This window comes from Loxodonta africana, chromosome 19 (genome assembly GCF_030014295.1).
Source record: "Loxodonta africana isolate mLoxAfr1 chromosome 19, mLoxAfr1.hap2, whole genome shotgun sequence".
Classification (NCBI taxonomy): Eukaryota; Metazoa; Chordata; class Mammalia; order Proboscidea; family Elephantidae; genus Loxodonta; species Loxodonta africana.
The window spans coordinates 4,798,393-4,822,598 of NC_087360.1; the positions used below are offsets into that span (position 1 = coordinate 4,798,393).

Genomic DNA, 24,206 nt, shown 5'->3' on the forward strand with positions numbered 1-24,206 from the left:
GCGCTATTGGAATTTTTCTGCACAAAGTGGGATTCTTAGGGAAAGTGGGGGGTGGGATAAATAATCACATGCAAAGCGTTCACTCCTCACAACAGCCTGAAACCATCAGATCACCCCCATCTCACAGAGGAAGACACACTGACCAGGTATATCCGTCATCTTATGGTAGCTGTCTCCCAAGTCTGCTGACCTGTGCCCATCTGGACTGGGATCTCCCTTCACCATTCCCTCAGGGTTCCCTCTGCCCTCGCCTGCATGGAAGCCCCCCACCCCCGCCCCATTTCTGGCAACCCCTGTCTTCCTCTTTCTTGGTTTACTCTCCCATTTTGGTGGAAAATATTCTCCAACAGCTTCCCTAGAATACTGCAGATAGATGGTTTTTGAGACCATAATCTGGACATCATGCTTGGTAGGTAGTCAGCAAGAACAAGGGAAACTCTCCATGAGACAGAGTGGTACAACAGCCACAACAGTGGACCCAAACATGCCAACGATTGGAAGATGACACAGGACCAGGCAACGTTTCTTCTGTCGTACATGAGGTCCCCAGGAGTAGGAGCCGGCTCAGCGGCAACAAACAGGAACAACAACCTGTACCACGTCTACCTGATGCTTTAGAACCAAGTAATGCCTTCCTGTTTCAGTGTCCACGATGTACACAGTAGTGCTGGTGTTCATGACTGTGCTGGCCCAGAGTAAAGACTGCAGAGACAGCACTCACCTTTTAAGGCAGCCTTTCTCCAACTAAGGATAGTCAGCATGTGAGGCTGAAGGCTACAGGGGTGGGCACTGCTCCATCCCTGGTGAGGGAAGGCGTGTGGAGTGATCTGGGTAGCAGGTGAGACGGGGAGTGTTCACTCTGAGATGCGACGGTGAGTTTCAGGTAGGGTCAAGGACAGGGGAAGGGGATTTCTTTTTTGCTGTTGTTGAGAATGTAGACAGGAAAACAAACACCAATTCAACAGTTTCTACACGTACAATTCAGTGACATTGAGTACATTCTTTGAGTTGTGTGACCATTCTCACCCTCCTTTTCTGAGTTGTTCCCCCCCTATTAATATAAATTCACTGTCCCCTAAGGTTCCTATCTTACCTTTCCAGTTGCTCTTACCAATTTGATTCCATACAGATAGTTCTTAAAAGAGCATAATGCTCAAGGCAGACATTCTTTACTAATTCAATTAAACTACTGTTTGGTTTTAAGAAGATTTCAGGGGATATTTTTGGTTTAAGGTTTAAAAATTATCTCAGGGCAATAGTTTCAGTGGTTCATCCAGCCTCTATGGCTCTAGAAAGCCTACAGCTGGATTTTCCCCCTTTTAATCAGGATTCTTCTATAGAGTCTTTGATCAAATGTTCAGTAATGGCTGCTGGGCACCATCCAGTTCTTCTCGTCTCATGTCAAAGAAGGCAGTTGTTCACAGAGGCAACTAGCCACACATTCCATATCCTCCTCCTATTCCTGACTGTCCTTGTTCCTCCGTTGTTCCAGGTGAATAGGGACAAACTGTTGTGCCTTGGATGGCTGCTTGCAAGCTTTTAAGACCCCAGGCACTACGCTATGAACTAGGAGGTAGAACAGAAGAACTAAGCATGATATTAGACCAATTAACTGGGATGTCCCATGAAACCACCCTAAACCTCCAAATCGAGGAGCCAAATCCCATGAGGTTTTTGGTTGTACATAAGCAGCCTCAGCAGCTACTCTTGTTGTTGTTGTTGTTGTTGTAAATATATCTATCACACAACTTGTGACTGGAAGTACCATCCGTACTAAGCCCACCTGGGGAGGAGACCAGGAAGCAGGATTAGCCACTATGCTGCCTGAAGCTGGTGTTAGCCCAGGAAAACTGTGTGCAGTCTGGGGAAATAAATGAGAATATTCAAAGTCTGTAACTACAATACCATGAACTTAGAAGATAAACATAAAAGTTAACCTTAAACGTCCACCCTTAGCTCCCCGATCACCACCTTTTTCTTCCTACTACAGTTAATCATTTTTATGATTTTATTATGATCTCCATAGTTTATGGTAGGTGAAAATAACCTACATTTATAATGGGTAATCATTTCCATACCTCGTGTTTGCTGTTCACCGTACTGCTCACCCTTAGCAGGGGCTGAGTCTCACAGCTGTGTGTGAACTCCTCGATGATAATCTGATATGTACGTACTGCTTTTGCTAATGAAAAAGTCTTTTCTCCTAAAATGAAGTCTCAGACTATTAGGCCAATATTTTATTCTAATGCTGATCAGTCTTCTCCATAAATTTCTTCTTTCTTCTTCCCTCCTCCCAAGAAAGTAAGCTGTTTTTCTACCAAAGAATTGAGAAGGCCTGCTTGCTTTTGTTTCAGGGTAACAATGTGTGTGTGTAACATACTATATGTATATGTGTGTGTATGTGTCAGTATAGGTATACGTATATATGTACACACACATATATTCAAATAAAAGACAGCTGCCACGGAGTTGATTCCAACTCATAGCAATCCCACCGTAGCAGAGCAGAACTGTGCCCCATGGCGACTTCAATGGCTGATTTTTTTCATAAGTAGAATGTCAGGACTTTCTTCCAAGGTGCCTCTGGGTAGACTCGAACCTCCAACTTCTTTGTTAGTAGCCGAGCACTTAACCATTTGCACCACCCAGAGAGCCCTACATACACAGCTGGTGGCACTAACTAAAAGGTTGGTAGTTCAAACCAACCCACCACCTCCGCAGGAGAGAGAACTGGTGATCTGCTCCCGCCAAGATTACAGTCTAGGAAACCCCATGGGGCAGTTCTACCCTGACTCTTGGGGTCGCTAGGAGTCAGGATTGACTCTATGGCACCCAACAACAGTAGCAACAACACACATACATATGTATGTGTGTATATATTTACGTGTATATTGTGGAATACAAATACAATGTATGCAGAATAAATGACCTGAGTCAGGAGATCAGCTTTCGAGGCCCCATCTCTCCTGCTAGCCTTGTCACATGGAGCTAAGGTTAAAGATGAAGTGTGCTGAGATACTGAACACGTGAGGCATATTTAGTCCCTACCAGCACATTCAATTCCTAATTTTAACCCAACGCTTCTACATTTTTCAGGGTTAACAGCAAAATGTGACATCTATCAATCTCTTTGTTCTTTAGCAAACCCATCTTTGCAAATTTGAATTTCATCAGAGAAAATGAACTACAGGATAAATAATCACATATGTAATCATATATATATTCACACACACATAATTACAAATGCCGTCTGCTTGTGCACAACATTTTAAACATTCCATCCTTTCCCTCGTGCGTCTTACGGGGGCCTGGGAGAAACGTGAAGCACATTTCGCAGACAAGAGAGCACCTGCCCTGGCGCTCCAGAAGGAATGTGGCCCGCAGCTTCTGAGATCTGACCGGAGACTTTCCCCTTGTGCACATTCTGAGAAAGTAGTACTCACAGTAATGATACTCCTGGTAACAAAGGCAGATTCATCAGTACTTGCGGAGTGGTCACAAGACACGAAGCACTGGGTAAACAGCAATTTTTGTCCAATATTCTCTACTTTTTATAAAACATTATGGGGCGGATGCCCCGCATACAATTTTTGAAAATTTTGTTTTTTTTATTGAACAGGCCTACAGGAAATTATTTGAGTCACAAGTGCACAGCTTGATGAATTATCGCAACGTGAATAAACACGTGCAACCTTCACGGGGTGAAGAAATAAAACATCAGGATCATCCCCCAAACCCTGGTGGTGCCCCTTCCTGATCACCACCACAGCCACTTCCCCAAGGTCACCATATCCTAAAGCCACAGACCAGTTCTGAACTCCTTATACATGGATATGTGTTCTTTTGTCACCTGGCTTCTTTCATTCCTTACACTTGGCAAGAACCATCCACGTGCGGTTTACACCAGCAGTTGTTTGTTGCCTTTGGGTTGGCTCTGACTCATGGTGACCCCACGCACAACAGGACAAACGTTGCCCAGCCCTGCACCATCCTCGTGATCGTTGCTTTTTTTCGGTCCATTGTTGAAGCCACTGTGTATTTTGAGTGCCTTCCAACTTAGGGGGCTCATCTTCCAGCGCTGCTATATTTTTATAAAAATAACACGTCTCTTCTACTTTTGTTTGCCAACTGTGCCCTCCTCCCTCAAGGTATTTTCATAAACATCGCTATGCCAATTTTTTTTTTTTGCATGTTGCTATAAAAAATTAGCATAGCGCGCTTATGAAAATACCTCGTGGGGGGAGGGTGCGGTTGACAAACAAATGTAGAAGGCACACGTTATTTGCATAAAAATATGATAAGCTGGACAATATTCTGTTGTGATCTATAGGGTTCTCATTGGCTATTTTTTGGAAGCAGATTGCAGGCCTTTCTTCCTACTCCATGCTAGCCTGGAATCTCTGCTGAAACCTGTCCGTCATGGGGGACCCTGCTGATATTGAAATGCCAGTGACGTAATTCTAAGCATCACAGCAATATGTAAGCCACCACAGTACAACATGCTGACAGATGGGTGGTGGCAGCAAATATTAACTATGTTCTTAACAACATTATCAGTGTCGTTGTCTTAGTGTGAAATATAACAACAGCTGACAAAGACCCCATGTTTGGTTCAAATGCCACTTTCTGTTTGTGCCCCTTACTCTGCCTGAAACTCCCATCCAGCTGAAGGGTCAGCTTGTCTTTAGCTACCAGAGACCTCTCAGCTCAAAACTAGCCAGGCTGCTGGGGGGGTGGGGGGAAATAGTAAAGGATTAATCTGCAGATCTGTGATTGTTGTTGTTAGGTGCCGTCGAGCCGGTTCCGACTCATAGCGACCCTGTGCACAACAGAATGAAACACTGCCCGGTCCTGCGCCATCCTTACAATCATTGTTATGCTTGAGCTCACTGTTGAGGCCACTGTGTCAATCCACCTCGTTGAGGGTCTTTGTCTTTTCCACTGACCCTCTACTCTGCCAAGCATGATGTCCTTCTCCAGGGACTAATCCCTCCTGACAACATGTCCAAAGTATGTAAGACGCAGTCTCGCCATCCTTGCCTCTAAGGAGCATTCTGGCTGCACTTCTTCCAAGACAGATTTGTTCGTTCTTTTGGCAGTCCATGCTATGTTCAATATTCTTCACCAACACCACAATTCAAAGGCGTCAACTCTTCTTCGGTCTTCCTTATTCACTGTCCAGCTTTCACATGCATATGATGCGATTGAAAATACCGTGGCTTGGGTCAGGCGCACCTTAGTCTTCAGGGTGACGTCTTTGCTCTTCAACACTTTGAAGAGGTCCTTGGCAGCAGATTTGCCCAATGCAGTGAGTCTTTTGATTTCTTGACTGCTGCTCCCATGGCTATTGATTGTGGATCCAAGTAAAATGAAATCCTTAACAACTTCAATCTTTTCTCTGTTTATCATGATGTTGCTCATTGGTCCAGTTGTGAGGATTTTTCTTTTATGTTGAGGTGTAATCCATACTGAAGGCTGTGGTCTTTGATCTTCACTAGTAAGTGCTTCAAGTCCTCTTCACTTTCGGCAAGCAAGGTTGTGTCATCTGCATAGCGCAGGCTGTTAATGAGTCTTCCTCCAATCCTGATGCCCCGTTCTTCTTCATATAGTCCAGCTTCTAGGATTATTTGCTCAGCATACAGATTAAATAGGTATGGTGAAAGAATACAACCCTGACCCAGACCTTTCCTGACTTTAAATCAATCAGGATGCCCTTGTTCTGTCCGAACAACTGTCTCTTGATCTATGTAAAGGTTCCTCATGAGCACAATTAAGTGTTCTGGAATTCCCATTCTTCGCAGCGTTATCTGTAGTTTGTTATGATCCACACAGTCGAATGCCTTTGCATAGTCAATAAAACACAGGTAAACATCCTTCTGGTATTCTTTGCTTTCAGCCAGGGTCCATCTGACATCAGCAGTGATATCCCTGGTTCCACGTCCTCTTCTGAGACCGGCCTGAATTTCTGGCAGTTCCCTGTTGATATACTGCTGCAGCCGTTTTTGAATAATCTTCGGCAAAATTTTGCTTGCATGTGATATTAATGATATTGTTCTGTAATTTCCACATTCGATTGGATCACCTTTCTTGGGAATAGGCATAAATATGGATCTCTTCCAGTCAATTGGCCAGGGAGCTGTCTTCCATATTTCTTGGCATTGATGAGAAATAGATCTGTGATTATACACAGATAAAAACCAAACCCATTGCCATCCAGCCGATTCTGACTCATAGTGACCCTATAGGACAGAGGAGAACTGCTCCATAGAGTTTCCAAGGACTGCGGGGTGGACTGGAACTGCTGACCTTTTGGTTAGCAGCCGTAGCTCTTAACCACTATGCCACCAGGGTTTCCTTAGACATAAAAGGAGGAGCCAGTTTAAGGATGTTTTGTCAGTGAAACATAGGCAGTGACATCAAGTTTATTTTCTTGAACTTTTGACACAATCTGGCTACCTTCCAGATCGGGGCTAGGGTGAGGCAGGTGAGGCATCCAAGGTGCAAAAGCTGAAGGAGGTGCTCCCTGGCAGGTACCTGCCCTGCACTCACAGGAGCCTGAGCCTGAGCGCCTCTTTAAATGTTACTCCCTGCGTGATTTGCTTGCCTGGCTCTTCTCTGACCTGCCACGCTTGCTCGTGGAGTTAGAACCGTCCTGTCATTGCTCTCCACGAATCACTTGAGCCTGCTTTACCGCAAGGGTTGGGATAGCAGCAGGAGACATAAAAGAGCTCTCATTATCTCCTGGTCTCTGACCAAGACCGGAGGCTGGTCTGCTCTTCACTGGCTACTTATCTCAAGGCCGCCTCACAAAGATCGTCTTAAATCCCTGCCGAGCAATTTCCCGACAATGACACCAGGAAAAGCTGCTAATATGCACTTCATAAAACTGCACCGTGGCTCCCAAGCTGTAAAAAAGTCATGCTCTTTTTTGCCACGTGGAATGGCTTCAGCTAGGGGACAAACGGTCGTCTTTGGGTCAATACTGTTTCCTGGGGCAAGGCACCCTTTCCCTACCCCACACTTTGCCAGCGGACCACTTGTTATACAGCTTTTTGACAACTAAAAACTGATTTCCCTCAGAAGCTAGGAGCCATCTTGATATCTGTGTACATAGATATGGAATAATCATGTGGATAGCATTAATAATGAATCCTAATATATGGCCGGGGCAGTGGTGGTTTGGTGGTAGAGTCCTTGCCCTCCATGTGGGAGACCCGGGTTCGATTCCCAGCCAGTGCTCCTCACACACACACCGCCCATCTGCCAGTGGAGGCTTCCGTGCCACCATGATGCTGAACAGGCTTCAGCGCAGCTTCCAGCCTGAGGGGGGCTAGGAGGACAGGCCTGATGATCAAGTTCCACAAAGGAGGCAGTGCAAACCCTACGGATGACAGTGGTCTGATCGCGGGGTGATGCAGGACCAAGCAGTGTTCTGTCCCATTCTGCATGGGGTCACCACGAGTCCGGGCAAACTTGACAGCAGCTGACAACATTACGTGATCAATCATAACATGGCAGATGCTGGGATTTTCACTTTGCAGCCTGAGCTCAGCTGTATAGGGAGGTGCTGAGGTCATTCCCACACTGCAAATGTGGCAGCAGCCTGCTGGTCTGTGTGTGGGGGGCCACTCTTCTAGTACTTTATGTCTTTGCATCTCTGTAATCTTCATAGCACTCCCGGAACACAGGTGCTGTTATTATTCCCATTTCATACATGGAACCAGAGAGTATACACGCTTGCCCACTGTCAAAATGACACAGTGTGGAAAGCCCAGGAGTAGCCTTTAAGCACCTGTGTTTTGATGTCCTTACTATACACAGCTTCCTATGTTCTAAAAAGCTTTAAGATCCCCTTCTAAGATACTCAAAAACCAGAATCTAAGAACCAATAAGTAAATAAATATATCTATTATATGTAAACAAACAAACAAAAAAAAAACCCACTGCTGTCGAGTCGATTCTGACTCATAGCGACCCTATAGGACAGAGTAGAACTGCTCCATAGAGTTTCCAAGGAGCGCCTGGGAGATTCGAACTGCCGACCTCTGGGTTAGCAGCCATAGCACTTAACCACTACACCACCAGGGTTTCCCTGTATATGAATATACATATATAAATATATGTAATATACATGAATATAAAATGTTTTATAAATATATATATTTACAACTATAGATAAATATTAAGTATATAAAGATAAAATGTATCTTAGGAATATGTTTATAAATATTAAACACATATAAATATATAAAAATAAATATAAATATGCAACTATCTACAGCTTTTCCACTTTGTAACTCCTGTAGGCTATCTATTTTCCTAACAAGGAGGGTGGCAGACGTCACCTGCAGTGGAGAGGGTCCGGTGTGACTATCAGAGAGCTGCATGTTCAGTCCATCACAGTGATAAGAGTCCAGACACAGGCGGACATCAAGCCACAGAGGCACAGCTGCTCAGTGAGCAGAATCCATGCTTGGAGGGGGTCTTTTTATGTAAGATCATTTTCTGTGAACTGTCAAAACCTCGGGGATCACATCACCTCACTGAGTGGAAAGAAAGGGAGATGAAGGCATGTACAACGTAGTGGGGAGGAAAATAAGACAGCGGGCGTGGAAGAGAGCAGACTCAGAGGTGACTGCAGGCTGAGGGGAGGAGGAAGCCGTGCACAGTGCCTAAGGAAGCAGGAGCCCATCACCGCGATTCTTGTCAGGAAAGTTAGACCTTTAGTTAACACGGATAAAATGTGGGCTCTTACCAACAGAAAATATGGCCTGTGGTTTGTTCCAATATATTATTCATAAGCTGTCCTGAAGCAGCTGTGCACTGAATATCCTCTCTCTCACAAACGCAAACTCAAGGTCAGAAGGACATTTGGCTGAGATCCTTGGAGCCCTCTTCCACTGAGCCCGGTTACCTTCGCATGACCAACAGATGCTCAGGTAGGTCATATGTGAGGTTTCTAGGACACATGTGGCTCTTTCTTCCCAGGGTCGGGGGTATTATACCCAAGACCCTCTGAAAGATCTGAGCTTATATGTGGCCCAAACCTTATTAGTTGTAGGACCTTGAACTGGTTCTCTAACTCACTGGGCCTCTGTTCCCTCATCACTACAAAGTTCTGATATAAATTAAGTGAGATAATGTATGACATATACAAGGCCACCATATCACTGGGACCCTATAATTAAATATTACAATATTAGTAATTATTAATACAAACAAAAATGGAACTTAATGAAAGCTCCTCTGCTCTACAGTCACATGAGGAATGACGCAGCTGTCACTGGAATGGAGCAAACATAAGGAATTACACGGAGTTCTGGAGTGGTGCAAACGGTACTACTGGCTGCCAGCGGAAAGGCTGGAGTTCAAGTCCACCCAGAGGCGCCTCAGGAGATGAGACCTGACAATCTACTTCCAAAAAATCAGCCATTGAAAACCCTACGGAGCACAGTTCTACTCTGACACACATGGGGTCACCATGAGACAGAATCGATCCCATGGCAACTGGAGGAAGGAATTATATGAATGAAGCTCATCTCTTCCAGATGGGGGCGTATTTCCTGTGAGCCTGACACCAGTTTCACCCACCAGCTCCCCCTGACAGACACCGTTATTTTATCACCTTATTCTTCCCAGGTGAGACAGGGCTGGGCCTCAAAATCGTTCTCAGTGCAGCTCTCGCAGTTGCTGCCCTTGGGTCCGTGCATACGCCGGCGTACCCGTTACACAGGTCAGCATATAGACCACCTGCATCACCCCAGAAGGTGGCCTCATGCTCTCTTACAGAAAACTGCCACGCCCTCAGAAGTAACCTCTTTTCTGATTTCCACAATCATAGATTAGCTCTGCACCACCTGCAGCTTTGTACAAATGGAATCACGCAGTATTTTTGGCCCTCTCTTCCCGAAAAGAAGACATGTGTCTCCCACAAAACAAGCTGTGATGAAAATGGGGGATGAGCTGATTTCTTTGGCTTCAGCGGTATGTGACCAGCATCCGTTCTCTTAATCTTGAATTTTCGGAGATGCTTCCTCCTTTCAGTCTCCAGTTCTCATCTCGACTATAACGAGACGAAGGCAACACTCACTGGCAGAGTCATCTAAGGAAGCCCTCAAGAAGAGCTTGATGTGTCAACATTCAAATTATGCGTGCTCTGGCTTCACACCTGGCAACTTGGAGTCCCCAACAAGCTGAGCAAAGGAACTTGTTTACAAGCCAGCACAGCGTCGGGGACACTTCCGGAGCCTCAGGACTCCTAGCCTTCTGCACGTCCCACCTTCACTTTCGTCCAGGGTAGGGAGTAACACCTCTGCGGAGAATAAAAAAGGGACACTGCTCTCCTTCAAATCGTCACCAGGTGTCTCTGCTGCCATCTGCCTCCCTGATCACTGACGAACAACGTAAGAGGCAGTACTTACACAAGCTGGGTGAATGACAGCTGCTTTCAGAGATCAGATTTGCATTTGAACGCTGCAACGCATTGGGCTTCCATTGTAAGACAATCGGTTGACTTGGTTGGCATTAGCACTCATTAGCTCTCCCTGCCTTCTTCACTTAGGGTTGAATGGAGCTCAAGTGCCAATCCTTAGTGATGCTGACAGCATTTCTCTCTGCTCCTCATCATGGGCAGGTACTCAGGCTCATACCATTTTTTCCACCCGCGCCTCCGGTGTGGCCCGCACCTCTATCCATTCTAGAAGATACAGGCCTCCTGGAGTAAATCACCCTTCTGAACCGCTCGCGAAAACTGTCGTGAAGCATCTGCTCACGTCAGTGATCAGAACAGTCTGCAAATGTTAGACCAAACCAGCTTCACCCAAAGTACCGTCTGGGATTTGTGCTCACTGCTTTAGGGTGCTGGAAGTGCGCCTTCTTTCACTTAGGGTGCAATACTTTATGGCAGACACTTTGGCCCTGTGGACTGTAACAGTCCGACCCCATTGTGCATGGCGTTGCCGTGAATTGGGGGACGACAGCACTAACAACAAATCCAAAGCCACGCGCACCTCCCTTGCTGCTGTTCTTCCTCTGTAATAGAGTCTGGAATGCAAGACACTCATCTTGGCAGTTTTCCTTGCTGTCGGGGTGGCTCACTGAGATTTACGTGGAAGGTATCCCTTCTCAAATTAAAAGGCACAACTTGTGAGGAAAAGGATTTTAGCATTCCTCCCTCTCTCCTGGAGATGGAGCAACCATCTTGTGACTGGGAAAAGGAAAACCACAGGTTGAGGATGTTAAAAGGAGAAGGAGCCTGAAGCAGCACTGAGACTCCACTCCAACTATAAATCCCTGCCTCTGGACTGTTACATCAGCAAACTACCCATTCCCCATTACCGTTGAGTCAACTCTGACTCATACAACCCTACAGTGATCCTATAGGACAGAGTGGAACTGTCCCACAGGGTTTCCAAGGCTGTAAATATTTATGGAAGCAGACTGCCAGCCACATCTTTCTCCTGCAGAGTGGTTGGTGGATTTGAACTGCCGACCTTCTGGTCAGCAGCCGAGTGCTTAACCACTGTGCCTACGTCCATACCACTGTAGCAGGGACTCCCGATACCTGCAGCTGGAAACAAAGCCCACAGATATAAACATTTCACTATAGAGAAACCATGTCCTGTGGCTGAGTCTTCCATGTGAACTCCATAAAGCCGTTCCTAACATGCCACTTCTCCTCCTCCTACCTGGGAATCTTCTCCTTCCTCACATCTGGTCTGTACACAGAGCGGTGAGGGCAGCTGACAGACCCAGCTCGAGTTCTGACTCTGCTGACACTGGCTGCCTGGCCCTGAGTAATTTACTAAAACTCTTCTGGGCCTCAGCTAAGTTATCAAAAAAAGTGGTTGGGTAATACATTCCTAATAAGACTGTTAAGAAAATTAATGGAACAACACAGTTAAAGGGCCTGGTACACAGGAAACCCTCAGTACATTAGCACATTTCTGTTCCCTTCCCTTCATTCATTAAAATTTCCTATCTATCTATCTAAATGTTTAAAATTTTCTTTCCTTGGAGTCTGTGTCTTCTTGTAGGGCCTGTGTGTAAGCAATATGATGGGATAAGAAGCCGGATGTACATGAAATGCTAATCCCACAAAGACACCCACCTATAAATGCTCTACAGTCAAATTAAATTTGGTAATGTCTTTTCCTTAGGTAGATTCAAAATTGGCATTTGAGTATTAACAGATGGAAATTTTCTGCAATAAAGAAACCGATTTAACTCATTCAGAAGAATTCCAAATAGTTTATGAAGATACTCCACCCTCCAGAAGGTGGAGTATAACTCCCCACCCCTTGAGTGAAGGTTGCTCGTGGTGACTTCCCTCCAAAGAGCACAGTCTAGGAAAGGGGGAAGAGTTACCTTACATTGGAGAACAGTCTTAGTCATCTAGTGCTGCTTTAACAGAAATATCACATGTGGATGGCTTTAACAAACAGAAATTTATTCCCTCACAATCTAGGAGGCTAGAAGTCCAAATTCAGGGCACTAGGTTCCAGGGAAGGCTTTCTCTTCTTATCAGTTCTGGGGGAAGGTCACTGTTATCAATCTTCCCCTGGTCTAGAAGCTTCTCATTATAAGAACCCCGGGTCCAAAGGATGCGCTCTGCTCCTGGTGCTTCTTTCTTGGTGGTATGAGATCCCTCTCCTCTCTGCTCGCTTAGATCAATTCAAGATACAGCCTAGTCCTGTAAATTGAGTCCTGCCTCACTAACATAACTGCCTCTAATCCTGCCTCATTAACGTCATGGAAGGTAGTATTTACAACACATAGGATAATACCATCAGGTCGAAAAATGGAGGACAACCACATAATAATGGGAATCATGGTCTAGCCAAGTTGACACACATTTATAGAGGGCACAATTCAATCCATAACAAGAACCCTGACACACGCAGCCTCAGCCAACAATCAAGGTCAATATCAACAGAGAAAAGTCACGTGGATAGTAGTATGCAGCCTTGATGTGAAGCGATGAGAACGGCACTTTACTTCCGCGGTCTTCCTCCCAATAACCCATAGCCCAGTCTCTTATAATAACAGCATCATACAAGTTCCAATATGGGGGGGGCCACCTACAAAATATCTGACCAGTACTCCTCAAAACTTTCGAAGTCATCAAAAAACATGCAACATCTGATAAGCTGTCACAGCCAAGAGGAGCCTAAGGAGACATGACGACTAAATGTGTGGACCCTGGATGGCATCCTTGAACAGAAAAAGGACATCAGGGAAAAACGAAGGGAACCTGAATAAACTATGGACTTTGGTTAATAAATGCATTTACTTAACAATGTTAATAAAACAATTAGTTGGTAATGTATCAATATCAGTTCATTAACTGTAACAAATGTATCACCCTAATGTAAGATGTTAATAGTAGAGAAAACTGGGTGTAGGTATGAGAACTCTCTGGGCCATTTTCTCAATTTTTCTATGAATTTAAAACTACCTCTTGTTCCGTTTGAACGACCTCTTATTCTATGTACAGGTTCCTCATGAGGACTCTGTACTATAGGGTTGCTATAAGTCGGAATCGACTCGGGTTTTTTTACATTCACGTAGGGAAGTTGGGCAGGGTGATGAAAGAACCGACCTTCACAAGCCCACAAGTCCCTTGGGGTTGGGATTTCGATTCACAAGGATTTGGGTTCATGCTGTCACTGTGAATAGAAACTCAGGATTACTGGCCACGATTAGGAGGTAACCACAAAAAGTAAATAAAATGAGAAAATCGATGATTGTTATTAATGCTATGAAATCCCAGCTACTATTTTCTGCTGAAGATTTTGAGCCTGAGTTTGGCTCCCTTTGAAAGTATTAAAAATCTGTTGTTGTTACTATTAGCCGCCACTGAACAAGCCCCCATCTCACGGCGACACCATACAGAATGGAACAAAACACTGCTGCCATCTCCATGAATGGTTTCGGTTTGATCATGAGACCCATAGGGTTTCCACTGCCTGATTTTTGGAAGTAGGTCTCCAGGCCTTTCCTCCTCATCCATCTTAGTCTGGAAGCTCTGCTGAAACATGTTGAGCGTCATAGCAACACACAAGCCTCCACTGACAGACTGGAGGTGGCTGCGCATGAGACACACTGACCAGGAATCAAATCCAGGCCTCCTGCACGGCAGGTGAGAATTCTACCACTGAATCATCACTGCCCTCCCATTAGAAACCTACCAGCATCAAATAGACTCTCTCGATGTAACTAAAAGGACTAAAGGAGAATTGAAATGGGCATGTGTGACTTAATGTTGTACCTGGTGCCACCTAAAATGGCCCTGCACTGCTGCCAGGGTGCATGTCCTCTGCTTTGGGAAAGACTGATCTGGTCTGATGGCTTCGCTTTACCGATAAATGTTAGAGCATAGACAGAGGACACGACTTATCCAAGCGCTGTGGCAGAGGAAGGACTAGACACAGGTCACTAACTTCTAAGTTCACGATAATTTTGCTATATCTCATCAGTTTTTACAAACACCAAGACGTTTAGAAATCCTTAGGTCTTGAGATATAGAATCCAAACTACATGGACGTATGGAAGAATGATCCGTGTATCTGGGCATTCTGTTCAGCACTATCAATATAAAACTGTTCTACAAAATAAAGTCTATTGAAAAAAGAAACAGATATTTCTTGGCTAAATCCAGTGTTTTCTACATGTATTTGAACACTTTTACCAGGACATCTATTAACATCCCACAGAAAACATTTTGGGAACTCACTAGATTAAACATCATTTTTCTAATAAGAATTTTAAAACAGTTTTGAAGTCATCTTTAATATGGAAATTTTAGGACTTTGAATGAAATATTAAAATTTCTTACTGTTGCCAATTAATTTATTAATCTAATTGCACACATGTATTTAAATCATCCCCACGTGTCTGTCATTTTGTCATGATATGAGGGCTTGAGTGTTGCCGTGGTGCTGGAAGCTATGCCACTGCTATATACAGAGTCCCTATACCAGAGAGAATTGGTTGACGTGCAACCATTTCAAGAGGGAGCATATGCTCAGGAGCTGATGGTACTGAAGAAGAAGTCCGAGCTGCACTGAAGGCATTGGTGAAAAACAAGGGTCCAGGAACTGAGGGAATACAAAATGAGGTGTTTCAACAAATGGATGTTCCACTGGAAGCACTCACTCATCTATGCCAAGAAATTTGGAAGACAGCTACCTGGCCAACTGGCTGGAATAGATCCATATTTATGCATATTCTCAAGAAAAGTGATCCAACCGAATGCGGAAATTATTGAACAACAGAATTAATATCACATGGAAGCAAAATTTTGCTGAAGATCATTCAAAAGCAGCTGCTGCAGTTTATTGACAGGAAACTGTCAGAAATTCAAGCCAGATGTAGAAGAGGACATGGAACCAGGGATATCATTGCTGACAACAGATAGATCCTGGCTGAAAGCAGAGAATACCAGAAAGATGTTTGCCTGTGTTTTATTGACTATGCAAAGGCATTCAACTGTGTGGATCACAATAAATTATGGATACCATCGTGGAGAATGGGAATTCCAGAACACTTAATTGTGCTCATGAGGAATCTGTACATGGATCAAGAGGCAGTCGTTCAAACAGAACAAGGGGATACTACATGATTTAGGTGTGCGTCAGGGTTGTATCCTTTCATCATATGTATTCAGTCTGTATGCTGAGCAAATAATCCGAAAAGCCGGACTATATGAAGAAGAACGGGACATCAGAATCGGAGGAAGACTCATTAACAACCTGCGTTATGCAGACGACACAACCTTGCTTGCTGAAAGTGAAGAGGACTTGAAGCACTTACTGATGAAGATCAAAGACCACGGCCTTCAGTATGGATTATACCTCAACATAACGAAAACAAAAATCCTCAAAACTGGACCAATGAGCAACAACGTGATAAATGGAGAAAAGATTGAAGTTGTCAAGGATTTCATTTTACTTGGATCCACAATCAACACCCACAAAAGCAGCAGTCAAGAAATCAAAAGACACATTGTATCAGGGAAATCAGCTGCAAAGGACCTGTTCAAAGTGTTGAAAAGCAAAGATGTCGCCTTGAAGACTAAGGTGCACCTGACCCCAAGCCATCATATTTTCATTCGCATCATATGCATGTGAAAGCTGGACAATGAATAAGGAAGACCAAAGAAGAACTGACACCTTTGAATTGTGGTGTTGGTGAAGAATACTGAATACACTGTGGACTGCCAAAAGGACAAACAAATCTGTCTTGGAAGTATAACCGTAACGCTCCTTAGAAGCAAGGACAGCAAGACTGCATCTTACATATTTCGGACATGTTGGCAGGAAGGATCAGTCCTGGAGAAGGACATCATGCTTGGTAAAGTAGACGGTCAGTGAAAGAGAGGAAGACCCTCAACAAGATGTACTGACACAGTGGCTGCAACAATGGGCTCAAGTATAACAAAAATTGTACGGATGGTACAGGACGGGGCAGTGTTTCGTTCTGTGGTCACAGGGTCACTGTGAGGCGGAACCAACTCCACAGTACCTAACAACAACAGCAACATTCAAATCATATCAAATAAAAGAATATAGTAATTTTGAGATATTGCCCTTTTCCTCTCAAGTTTTATGGAACAACTTTATGCAAAAGACGCTTGCAACCAAACAGGGCCGTTTAGGCCGCTATGTCTTCCTCAAAGTGCTGTTTAAATTCAGGAATTGAGAGATGCCTTCATAATATGTGAAAAGTTGCATGGACTCAAATATAGAATGACTTTGTCAGCTGCGAGATGTAATTTGGGGGGTGGCAGGGACCCATCTTATATTAGGGCATTTACTGCATGTTTACTCTTTTTAAAGTTTCAGAGGCTGTTCTAACACAGACACCATTTCTGGAATGGGCTTTTAAAAAAGTTTTGTGCATCTTTGTCTTGCTGCAATTTACACTAAGAATCCCACACTATTTGTTCTAATCAGGTCTTCCATGGCAAGTGACAAGCCCATCTCAAACCAGCTCCAGCAAAAAAGGTGTGCATTGGCTCATATGCTGAGTTAATGGGATAATTCACGGAGAGCCACTGCTTCAGGCGTGACTGGATTCTGGGCCCAAGTAATAGAAAATGTTCTCTCTGTCCATCTCCATCACTCAGCTCCACTCCCCTCTGTTGGGTCTACTCTGAGGCAGACATACTCCACACCCTGCAGGCATTCATCCTGCCAGGTCAGCACCCAGCAGAAAGAACGCCTCCTTCCCAACAGTCCCAGGACCTGTCCGTCCTGCATCTGTCACCATGCCTGGGTTGGTGAGGCTGGCACTCCAACTGGTTGGGGTCATATACCTGGCTCCCCCCATCCAGACCACAAAGACTGAGAGGGGTGGAGAGAGGTGTCCTCAAAGGAGAATTGTGATGCTGATGATGTCAAGGGAAAATAGGAAAGGAGGTGGGAAGGCCAAAGATTAGGAAGTCTCTCTCTACTCTTCAAACTTTAAGATGCCTGAAGCAAAGAAACCTCTCTTTGAGGAAAATTTCATTTAAATTGCTAAAGGAACTTTTCACCTGCAGTTATGATTTAGAAACAAACTAGAGGCAAATCTGCTGTAAAAGATCTCTTTAAAGTTTTACAAAGCAAAGATACCGCTTTGATGATTAAGGTGCACCTGACCCAAGCCATGGTCTTTTCAGTCCCCTCATAGGCATGCTAAAGTTGGACAGTGAAAAAGGAAGACAGAAGAGTTGATGTGTTCATATTATGCTGTCAGCAAAGAATACTGAATATGCCATGCACTGCCAGAAGAATGAACAAATCAGCCTTGGAAGCAATACAACTAAATGTTCCTTAGAAGTGAGCATGGTGAGACTCTGACTTGCTTACTTTGGACACACACCATCAGACAAGACCAGTTACTAGAAAAGGACACCATATTTGCTAAAGTGGAGGGTCAGTGAAAATAAGGGAAACCTTTCATGAGATGGATTGACACAGTAGCCACAACAACGGCCTCAAACATACCAACGATGGTGAAGACGGCACAGGACTGGGCAACGTTTCCTCCTGTCGTACGTAAGGTTGCCAGGAGTTGGAGCCAACTCGGGGCAGCTGACAACATTTTTATCTCCATACACAGCTGTCCACACTGTGCAGGATAATCACAGTTAAAGGAGAACGTCTCTTCTGCAGCATCTGTCTGTCCCCTTTGTGTAGGCTGTTGGTTTTGTCTCCGAAATCACATTCAGTGTGGATACCAAACAAAATTAAAATCCTTGTCCTCTAAGTGTGAGGCTCTGTCCTTGTCGTCTGCAGGCATCCGAGTCTTTCATTGTGTGACCCGCTGAGACGTGAACCTGGGCGTGGATGAACGGATTCCCAGGGCCAGTGGCTAAGGGTGAGCCAAGTGACCATCACCCATCAGCATAGCCTTTACTGTCCTCCCCCTTAGCAGCTCAGTGGAAACTGGACAGAATAAGACTGCCAGATAGGAGCTAGCAACACTGGACAGCCACATGCCAACTGCGGCCTGTGTCAGTGGGCCTGGGAGCTGAGTTTCGATTAAGAAAACAACTGAGGAAAGTTGGCTGATATGAGCAGCTTGAAAAATCAGAGTTTTGCAAACTACCATTAAATCGTCACAGGCTGACGATTCCTACAATTATGTACAATGATTGTGTGATGTTAGCCCAAACCAGAAAAAATAATCTCCTTATGCAAAATGTATGCGATTAATAAAAGAGGAGCATTTTTACTCAGCTGTCCTTGCCCTTCCAAATACTCATCATATTTATTCCTTTTATTTATGCAAAGTTTTTAATAAATGTAATCCCAGCTTAGTAAATTCATAACCGTTTGTTCAAGAGCAACGCCGATGACATCTCTGCGGTTCTGATTTGCAAAGCATTTCATTAAAATGGGTTTTGCTCCAGGGTTCACCCAACGAATTGAATCTCTGACAATGGAATAACACCACATGCTCACCAGGTACTTTCAAAAAGCATCTTTACATCTCTTTACATATTATCAACTGGGTCACTGGTAACTTCCTCATTCCCAAAGTGAGGGGGAGAGGGGCCAGGAAGATGTCCCTCACAGAGGCACCTCAAGACAGAATGCACAGAAGTCTCTGATCTAGCTTTGTCACTTCCTGGTCTGTACTGACAAAAAAATGACAGCTTCGGCACTGCAGAAATAACTTGGGTGAAGGGAAATGGCTTCTGAAGGACGCTGGTGAGGTTGCTCTTACCACTGTAGCCACGTGTCCAGATGCAAGGCTCTCGGGCACCCACCTGCACCAGCAACTCCAGGTGAACTCGGCGGAAGGAAGGGTCTGGGAGGGTCCTGGTGGAGAACCACAGGAGGCATGCAAAGATCATCTAGGGAGGGTAAAAGCCCTCGTGGAAGCAGGTGGCTTATCTGTGGCATCTCGCAACATACACTGCATACATATAGATGGGACGAGGGAACCATCCTATGATATTCAATTTCCCTCTTGTTAAAAAATCATTTTCAGTTAATTCCATCTCTCCGCCTTTATTCTTCCCAGTGTAACACATGGTGCAACAGGCTTGCCAAGGGCTTTCACTCTTGGGCACCTCTCCCCAGGGACCTCATGTGGAAATTTCTCCCTCACATTCTCCCATCCCTGTGCCTGTCAGGCTTTGTGAAGGGACAGTGACACTGAAGCTTGCAGATGAAGGAGGGTGTTTCTCTCTATGTAGAGAGTGCTCTGCCTTACTCTTCAGAAACGAATCTGTCAGAGCCACAAGGAGTTTATACCCGGGCCTCTGAGGAGAAAACCTAGGACAAAGGAGGCTGCCGATTTCTGGTTGAAGTTTCAAAATCAAGCCTACAGATGTTGTTGGTAGGTGCTGCCGAGTTGGCTCTGACTCATGGCAACCCCAAGTATAACAATGAAACGTTGCCCTGTCCTGTGCCATCTTCACAATGGTGGGTATGCTTCTGTCCATTGTTGCAAACACTGTGTATGTTGAGTGCCTTCCAATCTACAGGGCTCATCTTCCAGGACTATATTGGACAATGTTCTGTTGTAGCCCACAGGGTTTCCATAGGCTGATTTTCAGAAGCAAATCACCAGGCCTTTTTTCTTAGTTTGCCTTAGTCTGGAAGCTCCTCTGAAACTTCTCCACCGTGGGCGACCCTGCTAGTATTTGAAATACCGGTGGCATAGCTTCTAGAATCACAGCAACATGCAAGCCACCAAGTGTGACAAACTGACAGATGAGTGGTGGAAACCTACAAATACTAGGTTAATCACAACTATCAGCCACCTGGTTTACACCATACCCAACCAAACACACTCTTCTACAGCAAATATCTTAACAAGTGTACACTTCTCTCACAAACACGTACGATCACGACGATGTCACAGATCAGTAGATCCTGACACTATTAGAACACACGCTAATATTCAGAGAACCGCTTTGCCCTTCTTAGTAAAAACTCTTATCCTGCAACCCAATTGTATGATGCCAAGATGCAGATCAAGCACAGACTTATTTATCCATGGAGTTAATTACCACTATGAATAATAACGCCCACTAGCTCTTCCAGCCATCAACAGCACGAGCTCTCCCTTTCTACACAGTTCCTCTTTCATTCACGTATGAACCCAGTAAACTTTGACTGGGTGTCTGCTCCATCCCAGTCCCTGTACTTGGCATAGAGTGGACAGTGACCCTGGGCCGTTGCCCTCACCCCCCTGGAATTCCACAGACGAGACCCACGGAAGCCTGCTCGGTTTCTGAGGGGTCGTGGCCAGACGGGTTTTCTGGAGAAGGAGCAGCCATGTCTCTGGTGAAACACAACTTTTCTGTTTCAGTTAAAAGAAAACATCATTTTAAGTTTGTATCTAGGAGTTCTTTGTGACAGGAAGAACCATTTGAGCATCTTCAGCTACATTTCAGCTGAAGGGGAAGGAAAAAACTTTTTTCCCCAAGGTCTCCATTTAGAATTTTTCTGAAGAGAAGTTGGGCAAATTTTTAAAAGTCAAAGACCCTCTGAGGGAGGCTACCATATAGAAATACATTGTGTGTGTGTGTGTGTGCTTATTCATCTGGTATTCTGAAACCTTATTCAACTCACTTAATAGATCTAGTAGCTTTTTTTGTAGATTCCAAATGATTTTCTACATAAATGACTATGTCATATTCAAACAAATCAGTTTCCACTTGGGCTGTTTATTTCTTTTTCTCACCTTTTTGTGCTGCCCAGAACATCTAGTAAAATGTTAAACATAAAGTGGATATCCAGTCTTAGTATTGATTCTTTCACCACTTAGTATGATATGAGCTGTAAGCTTGTCATAGACGCTGCTTATCAAGTTGAGGAAATTTCTAGTGGGCTGAGAGTTTTGATCACGAAAGGTGTTGGATTTTTGTCAAGTGCTTTTTGTGCACCTATTGAGATGATCATTCAGCTTATTTTTTAAAAACTGTTTAATTTGTTATATTACATCAATTTCTGTATGTTAAACCAACCTTGCATTCCTGGCATAAACCCTGCTTTGTTATGATGCCCTTTCCTTTTTACATATACTTGGACTATACTTTCTAAATTTTTGCATTTATATCCATGAGGAATATTTGATGGTAGTGCTCTTGTAATGTTTTGGTATCAGAGTAATGCTGTTCTGGTTAGTTGCCGTCCAGTCGATTCTGACTCTTAGCGATCCCACGTGTGCAGAGTAGAACAGCTCCACAGGGTTTTCAAGGTTATGACCTTTCAGAAGCAGATCATCAGGCCTGTCTTCTGAGGCCCTCTGGGTGGGTTGGAACCATCAGCCTTTCAGCTGGTAGTTGAGCACTTACCTGTCGCGCCACCCAGAGGGCTACAGGAGTAAAACCGGGCTCATATCATGAGTGAGGAATGTTCCATCCCCACACACATGTGCTTCTCAGTACTCAGCTTTGTCCTCTCAGGGGACTCTCTGGGGCTCTCCAGCATTCTCTCTGGGAAGCCTCTTCCCCTCCAGAACTCTGCACTGCAAATGTAGCTACCACGGCCACCCCAAACTTCCTGCTCCATCTCAAAAACTCCTGGGTTCTACGTCTCTACACCATGGTCTGGAATCTCTCTGCAAATGGTAAGCCCTAGCAATTGCGGGGCTCACCTCATTTGTTTCCTGCCCCTCATGGACCACTGTTTTCATTGCCTGATTGCCAATATTTTGAAACCCGTCTCTCATGAATGTTCTCTGGATTTTCCGTTGTTTGTAGTGGTAATTGTTTTTAGTTGTTTCTAGAGGGTAAATATGATCCCTGTTACTTCATCTTGGTTGGAAGCAGAGTCAGGGTCCAGACTTTTGAGTCTCGAAAGCCTTCTCTCTGACATAACATCCCTTCTCTGAAGCGATGACTGTGCCTGGGTCTGGATACCCAAATGTGGGGAAGGTCCAAGAGTTCAAACGAAATACTAAAAAAGAAAATTTGAATTACTAGGTTACAACAGATTTAACAGAACCAGAAACACAGATGAACTGAACACGGTAGACTGGATGGCCTAGTAGGACAGGACAATGTGTTCTTGAGGATGGAATCCCAAACCTGTGGTCACCATCCCAACATGCAGGCACAGGGCACTTCGCAGTGACAGCAGTAGGACTGGGTGGTGGACTTTGTTAGTTGCCTGCCCAGTAACCATCACCCCCTTTTGCGCCCAATAAAATCCTAATTTTGTTCAGGTATCTATGCCCACTGCACAGAGCCATGATCCCTGGCAGAATTGCATCTCACCCCCACTCCATCCAAAGTTAGGCCTCTCAGTGGAATGCTGAATCCATTGGTCATCAGCATTGACTGGTTCACAAATAAGCATGTGCCTCTGTACTTGCCAGGGTGAAAGAAGCTTGCTTGGAAGTCGTTGGGGAAAAATGTTTCTTCATTCCAGAGACTGGAAAGAAATGGTTTCTCTTATTTCTGTGGGCATTGTTATACGTGGATGTAACAGCTGGTATTGCTACAGCCATCCTGCTACCTGCTTGAGGATAAAGGAAATGCCCAGGATGGTGGACCCAGGAGAGGGAGAGCCTGGGACCTTGACGACACCAATGAGCTTCTGAATCACCAACTTTGTAGCCTGCTATAGGCTCAATCTCCTGTTACAGGACAAGAGAACGTTCCTTTCTGTTTTAATTAAGACAACATTACTTTATTTGCAAACATTCAAACATATAAAGATTGGTTTCATGACTCACATTTATAAAAAAGAATCTAATATATTTGCCTAATACAACATAGCCTATAAATGGCAGAGCTAGGGGTTGAACTTGGTTTTTTTGGCTCCAGTCTACTGGAGGACAGAGGGAGGGTAATCGGAACTCAAACTCTTATATAAAATGGCTGGCACTATGAGACAAAATTGCAGTACATGCTTATGGAATTTTTTTTTAGAGAAAAGGATAACACCTAATCCTTCATCCTTTTTTTTCCTTAAGCTTCAATCTGGCCCTCATTTCAGCTGTTAGATTGAATTCTCAGAAGGAAGGTAAATTGAAAAATGGATTCCAATTCTTTTTAACTCCCACCCACATCCTGTCTCTTTTCCCTGACATCTCTGATCAGTCACTGGTCCTTACAGACTGAGGTCAAAGACTCCTGATCCATGGGTGGAATGTGGGTCACAAATGTGCCTTATCTGACCCACACATTGTTTCTGGCGACACTGCCGAGCTCACACTTCTATGTGGAAACAATTGTCCAGGATTCTGCTCATTTCTTGTAGTCAGCACACTTCACATTGTTTTCCCTAGTCCCGGTTGCCACTGGATTTCACTAGTGTATATGCCCCATACAGGACAGTGGTGCTTCAGTGGTAGAATTCTTGCCTGCTATGCAGGAGACCCAGGTTCAATTCCTGGCCAATGCACCTCATTGCACAGCCACCACCAGTTTGTCAGTGGAGGCTTGCGTGTTGCCCTGATGCTTAACAGGTTTCAGCAGAGCTTGCAGATAAAGACAGGCTAGGAAGTGAGGCCTGGTGATCTGCTTCCAAAAATCAGCCAGTGAAAACCCTGTGGATCACAAGGGTCCAATCCACAAGTGATCATGAGCTTGGTGCAGGACCGGGCAGTGTTTGGTTACATTGTGCGTAGGGTCACCATGAGTCAGTGCCGACTTGACAGCAGCTGACGATGACAGTGTATATGTCATTTCAAGTTAGAATCCTCTTTGTCCTTCTCTCATTTTAGAAGGCTCCAGTCACCAGATGTCCACCATG

The 24,206-nt window shown here is 44.6% G+C and overlaps 1 non-coding gene across 1 annotated transcript; it reads left to right on the plus strand.

The window, feature by feature from the left end:
- Positions 1-23,784: 23,784 nt before the first annotated feature.
- Positions 23,785-23,855, plus strand: TRNAS-GCU (transfer RNA serine (anticodon GCU)). The gene has a single exon. It is a non-coding gene; the product is annotated as a tRNA-Ser (tRNA).
- The last annotated feature ends 351 nt before the right edge of the window (positions 23,856-24,206 follow it).